The 7,380-nt window shown below is 44.8% G+C and overlaps 1 pseudogene; it reads left to right on the top strand.

Annotated features, from left to right (window-relative positions):
- The first annotated feature begins 476 nt into the window (after nt 1-476).
- LOC123172595 (probable serine/threonine-protein kinase WNK9) lies at nt 477-7,143 on the top strand (annotated as a pseudogene).
- The last annotated feature ends 237 nt before the right edge of the window (nt 7,144-7,380 follow it).

Raw genomic sequence — 7,380 nt, 5'->3', positions numbered from 1 at the left:
ATTCGAAATTCAAATTTAAAATAAAGTCAAACTAGAAAAGTTTTCAAATGTCAAAACTAAAAAGTAAAAATGATGACGAATAATGCATAGGTAATTATGATGAAGAAACCACATTTTTATAAAGTGTTTAAATGCTCTAATATAAATAAAATAGTAGCAAACATAATTATTTAAATGCCTTTACTAATTAATAAAATATCAAACTAAATTATTTGGGGACTAGACTTTTTGTGGCAGTGCAGCTTATTGCATAGTATTTATATGTCAAGGCTCCACTTTTTACAAAAGTCATTTGGTTCAAGTTTTAAATGGAAAACAAAAGCTAATTAAAAGAAACAGAAAAGAAAAAGGAAAACTGAAAAGAAAAGGAGAAAGAAACCTAACTATTGTACACTTAAGGCCCAAAAGGCCAGTAGCTAGCCCAGCCCACCAGGAGGTTTCCTCCTACCTCCTGTTCACAGGAGACGCGCTGGATGCGCCCGTGGCGTCCATGGCTGGATCGGCCACGTGCTGGCTATCGAGCTCCTCCCCGTCGCCTACAAGTCCTCCCCGACCACCCAGTGGCAAACCCTAGCAACCCTACTCTCCCCCTCTCGCCCCAGATGCTCCTCCCCGCACACACCCGAACGCCCTCATCGCCATGGCCCTCGTTGATCCCGTGGCCACTGCCCTCCCCGTCGCCTAGGACTGTGCCAGGAGCTCCTCCCGCCTCCGCTGCTTCCTCTACACCGAAGAACGCGAGCCGAGTGCCTCTGCTTCGACCGGATCGAGTCGTTCCCCTTCTCTGCACCGCCAATGCCATTGCCGGAATCCGGCGCCGTCGAGCCCTCCCCGAGCCCGCTAAGCACCTCTACAAACTCATAGTGAGCCCATTGTCAAAACCCCTCGGTTCCCCCTTCGAATTCGTGCCCGTAGCCTAGCTTCCGACGTTGCCGTAGCTCATTGCCGCCGTCCATGTCGCCACTGCGCGCACAGCTACCGGAACTCACGCCTGAGCACATCATCGTGCTCAGCTTCTCTGTAGGAACCCGTAGCGATCATCCGTTGGTCCTGACGTGCCCTCCATCGCCGTTCGCCGTCGTGTCCGACTCCGGCCGCTGCTGCACGCCATTGCCGCCGCCGCTCCGGCCACCCTCTGCCCGCGTCCTCACGCGCGCGTCCGCACGTGGCCTCGCTCGCCGCGCCCGCTGCTGCCCGACCACACGGTAGCCATCGTCTCCGAGCTCGCCTTGGTTGTGCTCTTGCGCGCTCGCGCCCGCCTGCGTCTGGTCGTGCTCGCTGCTGCCCGCGCCCTGCCGCACCCTGCGTCTGCTCACGCGCCCCTGGCCGAGCGCCGCCCGCAGCCGCTGCTACCCCGTGCGTTGTTGTTTGCTGTTCCCGCGGCCGCGCTGCTACTCTGCTTCTGCTGCTCTCCAGCTACTGCTGCTACCGCTGCTGCTTTTGCTTCTTGCTGCTCTTGCCGTTGTCGCTGTTCTTGCACTGCTGCTGCTCTTGCTTGTTGCACCGCTGCTACTTTGCTAGCGTTGCCTGCTGCCCCTAGCTATCGCTGCTGCTTGGCCATGGCCACTAGGTGCGATTTGTGCACATGTGTGTGAGGCACGGCTGTGCCTTGACATTTGTGGTCGGCCCAATTTGATTAGGGGTAGGATTAGTTTATAATTTCAGATTAGGTTTGTGGAGTAATTAAGGACTAATTTAGTCTAAGCTAAGTGGCCGCATGTGTAGTTAGACTAATCTCTACTCCTAATAAAGCAGTTGGTGAATAGTCTGCGTGGTTTATTTTTGTTGGTTTACCCACCTCCGTTTTATTTTCGTCCCACCTCTTTTGATTTATTTTCGTCCTTCCTCCCACCTCCTATTTTCGTTGGGTTTTTTCGTCGGGTTTTTTTCTCCGGTCTTTATTCATCCCCTTCCCACTGGTTTTACAGTGCAGAGAAAACCATCTGCGCACCCCCCTCCACGAATTCATGCATCTCACCCTCCCTCCTGCACGAGCATCCGCCGCCGCCGGTGCGTTGGCTGCCTCCCTCCCCCATCGCCGGCCACCTCTCGCGCCTCATAGCCGGTCGCCTTCCTCCACCGGATGCCGACCACCTACTTCACCCCGCCGACCACCTACATCCCAGCCGCCGGCCATGACCAGATCCGCACCGGCGTTCCCGCATCGGCGCCACCACGACCATGCAGCGGCAGAGGAGTCCTCCTCCTCCCACCACCACCGCTGCCACCACCGCGCCCTCCTCCTTCCACCTCCACACCCATCCATCCCTCCCTGCTCGCGCCCGAAACCCTAGCCCGCGGGCGGCCATGGTGACCGAGCTCAGGATCCGCAGCATCTTCCTCTCCTCCGAGAGCAAGAGCGGCAACTTCTGCAAGGGTATGCCATGAATCCCTTCTCTTCTTCTGGCCTTCTTCCTCTCCATATCTGATTCGTGTGTGTGGTCTATATATGCAGTCAGTTTGCTCCCTCCAATCTCCTCTGCATGCGTGAAGGGGCCCGGCCAAGGAGAAGCTGCTGCTGCTGCAGGTTCTTCCTCCTCCCCGCTGTAGGTGGTAAGCCATATCCCTCTCCCTCCTTCTCTCTCACCCCCATCTTGTCTCTGTAGGCAAGCAGTCTGCATGTTAGCAGGCACATGAATCAATCAAAATACCTTTTTGATTGATATATACGTGTACTGAGAGGAGAACCATGTTAAAGAATCACAGTGTGTGATGTTATATTTTGTTTCCTGCTAAACTCCGAGGTTGCATTCATTTCCTTGAACAAATGTTTGAACCTTTTGCTGTAAATTTGTAGATTGAATTTAATTGTCACAACTTTTTTGGTTGCTGCTTGCCTGAATGAAATCAGTAGACATTATTCAGATAACTGAATTAGACGTTGTTGTGTGTAGTCTTTGTTGGAAATACATACTGTACCGACAGACAAATGAAGTTCACTGAGAAATCTATGGTTTTGACCAAGACGAGGATTGAGTACTCTTATCTCATTCATCATTACAAGTTGTATCTTTTAGAATTAGGTGTTCGTACAGTTACCATTTACTGTATATTATTTCTACAGTAACTGTCAGGATTAGGTGTTTGTAGATTGAATGCTTGCGGCAAAGGGATGGGCTTGCACCCTTTTATGTTCTAGACTAGGCATGCTAATGAAAACATTCCCGTACATGTAGGTCATGTGCATATAAACTCCACTTCTTATATTACTTATCTATCCTTTAACAGCTTATGTGTGGGATTTGCTTCGAAAGTTGTCCACGTGAGTCAATGGGTGCTGCTTCATGTGGGCATTCTTTCTGTGGTGTATGTTGGGGAGGTTTGTTCTCTTCTTATATCCCCTTGCTTTGGATGGTCATACTTTACAATGCCCTTGCCTAGATAATTGTGCCATGAATACGCTTGGTGATGGACCAAGTGTGCCTAACTATCTATTAAGTTACCCTTGATTTTTCTTCTGACTGAACACATAGATGTTTACCGTAGCTGCATGTCAGCATATCTTCCTCAATCAAAGTTGAGCATGTGGGCATTTTACTGGAGTGTGTTCCTGAATATGTTTTTCTGAAAAAAGCATTGATGGGAATTTATAGTCATGCGTGAACACAAACAATTGTATTATGCTTTTTTCCTATAGCGTGAACGCAAACAAATGTATTATGCATTTTCCTGATAGGTTGCAAGCCTGCAGTGTTATTGTTGCACAACATTGGCCATGCTCCTCCAAATTGATAACAATTTTTTTTGGTTCTCATTTCTTATATGCAATAATATCACTTGTTGGGCATAAATGCTGTATTTGAATGCTCTAGGATCTAGCCGTTTGGAGTTATATATTGGATAGTATATTATTACCTGTTTGAACCATTTTGAAATTGAGTAGATAAAAAGTCCATAGATTCGGGGTCGACCATTTCCTCAAAGAAGTCCATAGGTTGCATGGTGCCAATCATGGATTGATGATTCTGTCATGGGTTCCTCAGAGAAGATGGCACAACTGAATACGGAGATCCGTCTGTTGAAGACGCTGAGGCACAAGAACATTCAGAAGTTGTTTGCCTCATGGATTGATGAGGATAAGAAGACAGTTAACATCATCACAGAGCTCTGCACATCCGGCAGTTTGAGGCAGTATGTACCTTTTCTTTAGCTCCACCAATCTGCCTCGTTCGTAATGTTTTGCCTCATTCAGTTATGGATTACCCTTTCTGTTTATAAGTTTATGTACTTTATTGAATTGGTTTCTTAGTAACCAACCATGCTGGAGTCTGTTGTTGTATGGAGAAAGTTTGATTGAAATTTAACCACGCATAGAGTTCACTCTTATCGCCCTTTCATTCAGTACATTCTGATCATTGAAATTTGGAATGATAACCAGGTTCCGTAAGAAGCACAATAAAGTCTGTATGAAGGCTATGAGAGGATGGGCAATACAGATATTGACAGGGCTGGAATATCTAGGCAGTCAGGAACCAACCATTATTCATAGGGATTTAAAGTGTGACAACATATTCATAAACGGTCATGATGGACAAGTGAAGATTGGCGACTTTGGTCTGGCGACATTTTTGCATCAACGGAAAACGAGAAGTATCAAAGGTGTGTGGAATTGTGTTTTTCTAACAGCTACAGATGTGTTAAATATATACATATATTCTGTTTACTGTAGATTTACTCTTAATGATACGACACACTCACAGCGTACTTTGTCTTAGAAATAATATTTTTAGGAAAGCTTGTACTAACAAGAGTTGTGTCATCAAAATGCAGGCACATTAGAGTTTATGGCACTAGAACTCTTCACTGGGAATTACAACGAGTTGGTGGATATATATTCATTTGGGATGTGCATGCTTCAAATGGTGACATGTGAATATCCATACAGTGAATGTGAAGGCAAGCCATGGATATACAAGAAAATTTCTGAAGTAAGTGCTTTGGGGTCCACAAAGTACCCATCCTTTTTGAAAGATTATCTATCAAACAGCAACTGATTTTTGTCCAATGCTTTTTTATATAGGGTATAAAACCAGCTGTGCTTTCCAAGGTTGAAGATGCAGAAGAGGTTTCATAGAAATCTGTTTGGCTCCGCCAGCTGAAAGACTTTGTGCAAGTGAGCTCTTGAAGAACTGTTTCCTCTAGAAAGACAAGCCTATCCCAGCGCCTCCTATTTCAGTCTCCCTGGTCTCGAGTGTGACTAAAGATGGGCGGCAGTCTGCCAGTTTCATGCTATGGAAGGGTGAATTCTCACTAAAAGGCGACATGCATGTCACTAACCATGTTAATTTATCGCTAAGATTTCCTGACCCCAATGGTAAGTAGAGCACCCAAGAAACCTCTTTTCGATGAACTTGACACTTCATCCTACACTGACACGTCAAATTGTTTCAGGTTGTTTTAAGAATGCCGAGTTCCCGTTCAATGTGGACCAAGATACCAGCCTTTCTGTGGCTCTGGAAATGGTCTACACTTTTGGACGGTGGCGGCGGAGGCAGAGGCTATGGCTCGATAGCGAGACGAGTCTGTTGAGAATAGCCAGCGACGGGCTCTTTTCTTTCGCTTGCTCTGTTTTAAAAAAAGAGGTTCGGGGTTCTTTTTTTTGTACAGAGAATTTACCACAGTATTGGAAATACTCTGGTTTTGATAATACAGTTTTTAGTGCTAACCAAATAGGTCACTGTAAATAAAACCATGGTAAGTAAAAAAACTGCAGTATTCTAAGAATACTTAAAGAAATACTTTGCTATCAAACAGGGCCTCAAAGTAATTAAAACCATGGTGTTCCTAAAAACTGTAGTATTTCCAGAATACTTAGAAAATACAGAGCTATCAAACAGGCCCTGAATCATCAATTGGAGGTGGTAGTATGAGATTTAAAAAATCTGACAGTGTAGGAGATATCTAACTCCATGGCAATGTTCGATGGATGTTCTGCGAATTGCTCGCAAGCCATGAAAAATTGGGGTTTAACACAGCATATATATTGTCTTAGACACTCATGATCTGGTGATAGTTTTAATTGCCTTGATCTTTGTTTTGTAGTACAGACAAGAATAGCTTCAATGACAGCATCTCGAATCATCAAGTTGTGTGACTTCCCTCTTGAGTGGGTGTTGTATTTTAGCAGGCCTATATTTGAAATAGTTGAGAGCCACTTTTGTTATTTCTATATGGGTGCACACCAAATTATACCTTCCGAGAAGATTAATGTGCTCATGATTTACCTTCTGAAAAAGGGAACTTGTGATCCATCTGCGCGCAATGAGCTGGAGGCGGGGGGCACAAAAGGACACTAAGCCACCCCAGATTGTTACGACACAGTGGTGCCACTGTGTGGGCATCAACACGAGGAGTTGATGCAACTGCAACACAGGGCAGCAGCGGTATGACGACTTCAACATGAGTCCTGGTGAGAAGAACGCGGGAGCTAGGATATAGAGCCAGATGTTGTGTATGTATAAGAATTTCATCTACGCTTATATTATTTTGCAGGGTCCTAATGCATTCACTGTTCTAATTTCTCCTGGATGCATCGGAACGCACTGCTACCAAGTGTAATACTCTTGAAACGAACACATATACTTAGTATTCTGGGAAATAAAGGAAACTATGGAATAATGAGGACCCTGGTCTTCTATGTAAACTAGATACTGATCCTACATGGAATTTCTATGTAAAAATTACTAACATAGTGGAGAAGCGCACCACTTGATGTCCTGAGCCTTCGCACAGCCAGCAAGTGCTTTGGCTAGGCTTGTGTTGGATGGTAGAAAGTTTTGGCTCAGGTTGTTGTTTGTTCATTTGGCATGACTACTTGTAGGCGGTATTTTATTGTTAGTTTCAACATTATTTCAACTCTGTTGTTTCGGTCTGTGCTTATTATAGTATTCTGGCTAGATAGTGTTCACATCGTAGTACCTATACTTCACATGTACTCCCTCCGTCCCTTGATTTAGTACAACTTTAGTATACTTACACATGCTGACATGTGTTGTTAGTCATTCTTTCCTGTGTATGAAGGATGATAGGATTCTTGTAATAGTTAAGAGTACCATTTTCAAAAATTTGGTGAACTACTGTAAAGATGTTGCAATTTTGCCAGATTATAACCTCTCCTCCTGAGTAAGTGATGCAATCTTTTCATATTGGTTGAGCCTTAGTACCTCCAATGTTGACAATTGTCATTGGCATCATATAATAGTATCATTAATTGTAAATGGAATTAGTTCAATTATTTTGTTCCAAAATGCTCAAAACTAGAAGTCCTTTCAGTGGCACTTTGTGCAATACACTTCCAGTGCCATTCTCTAAGTAATGTTTGTCACTTTGATTTTAATTTGTCTAAATATGATTAGCAATATTTTTTCCTTGGGGTTTGCA

Source organism: Triticum aestivum, unplaced genomic scaffold (assembly GCF_018294505.1).
Source record: "Triticum aestivum cultivar Chinese Spring unplaced genomic scaffold, IWGSC CS RefSeq v2.1 scaffold48490, whole genome shotgun sequence".
Lineage (NCBI taxonomy): Eukaryota > Viridiplantae > Streptophyta > Magnoliopsida > Poales > Poaceae > Triticum > Triticum aestivum.
The sequence above is the reverse complement of the archived record's forward strand: the minus strand, read 5'-3'. Positions and strand labels throughout refer to the sequence as shown.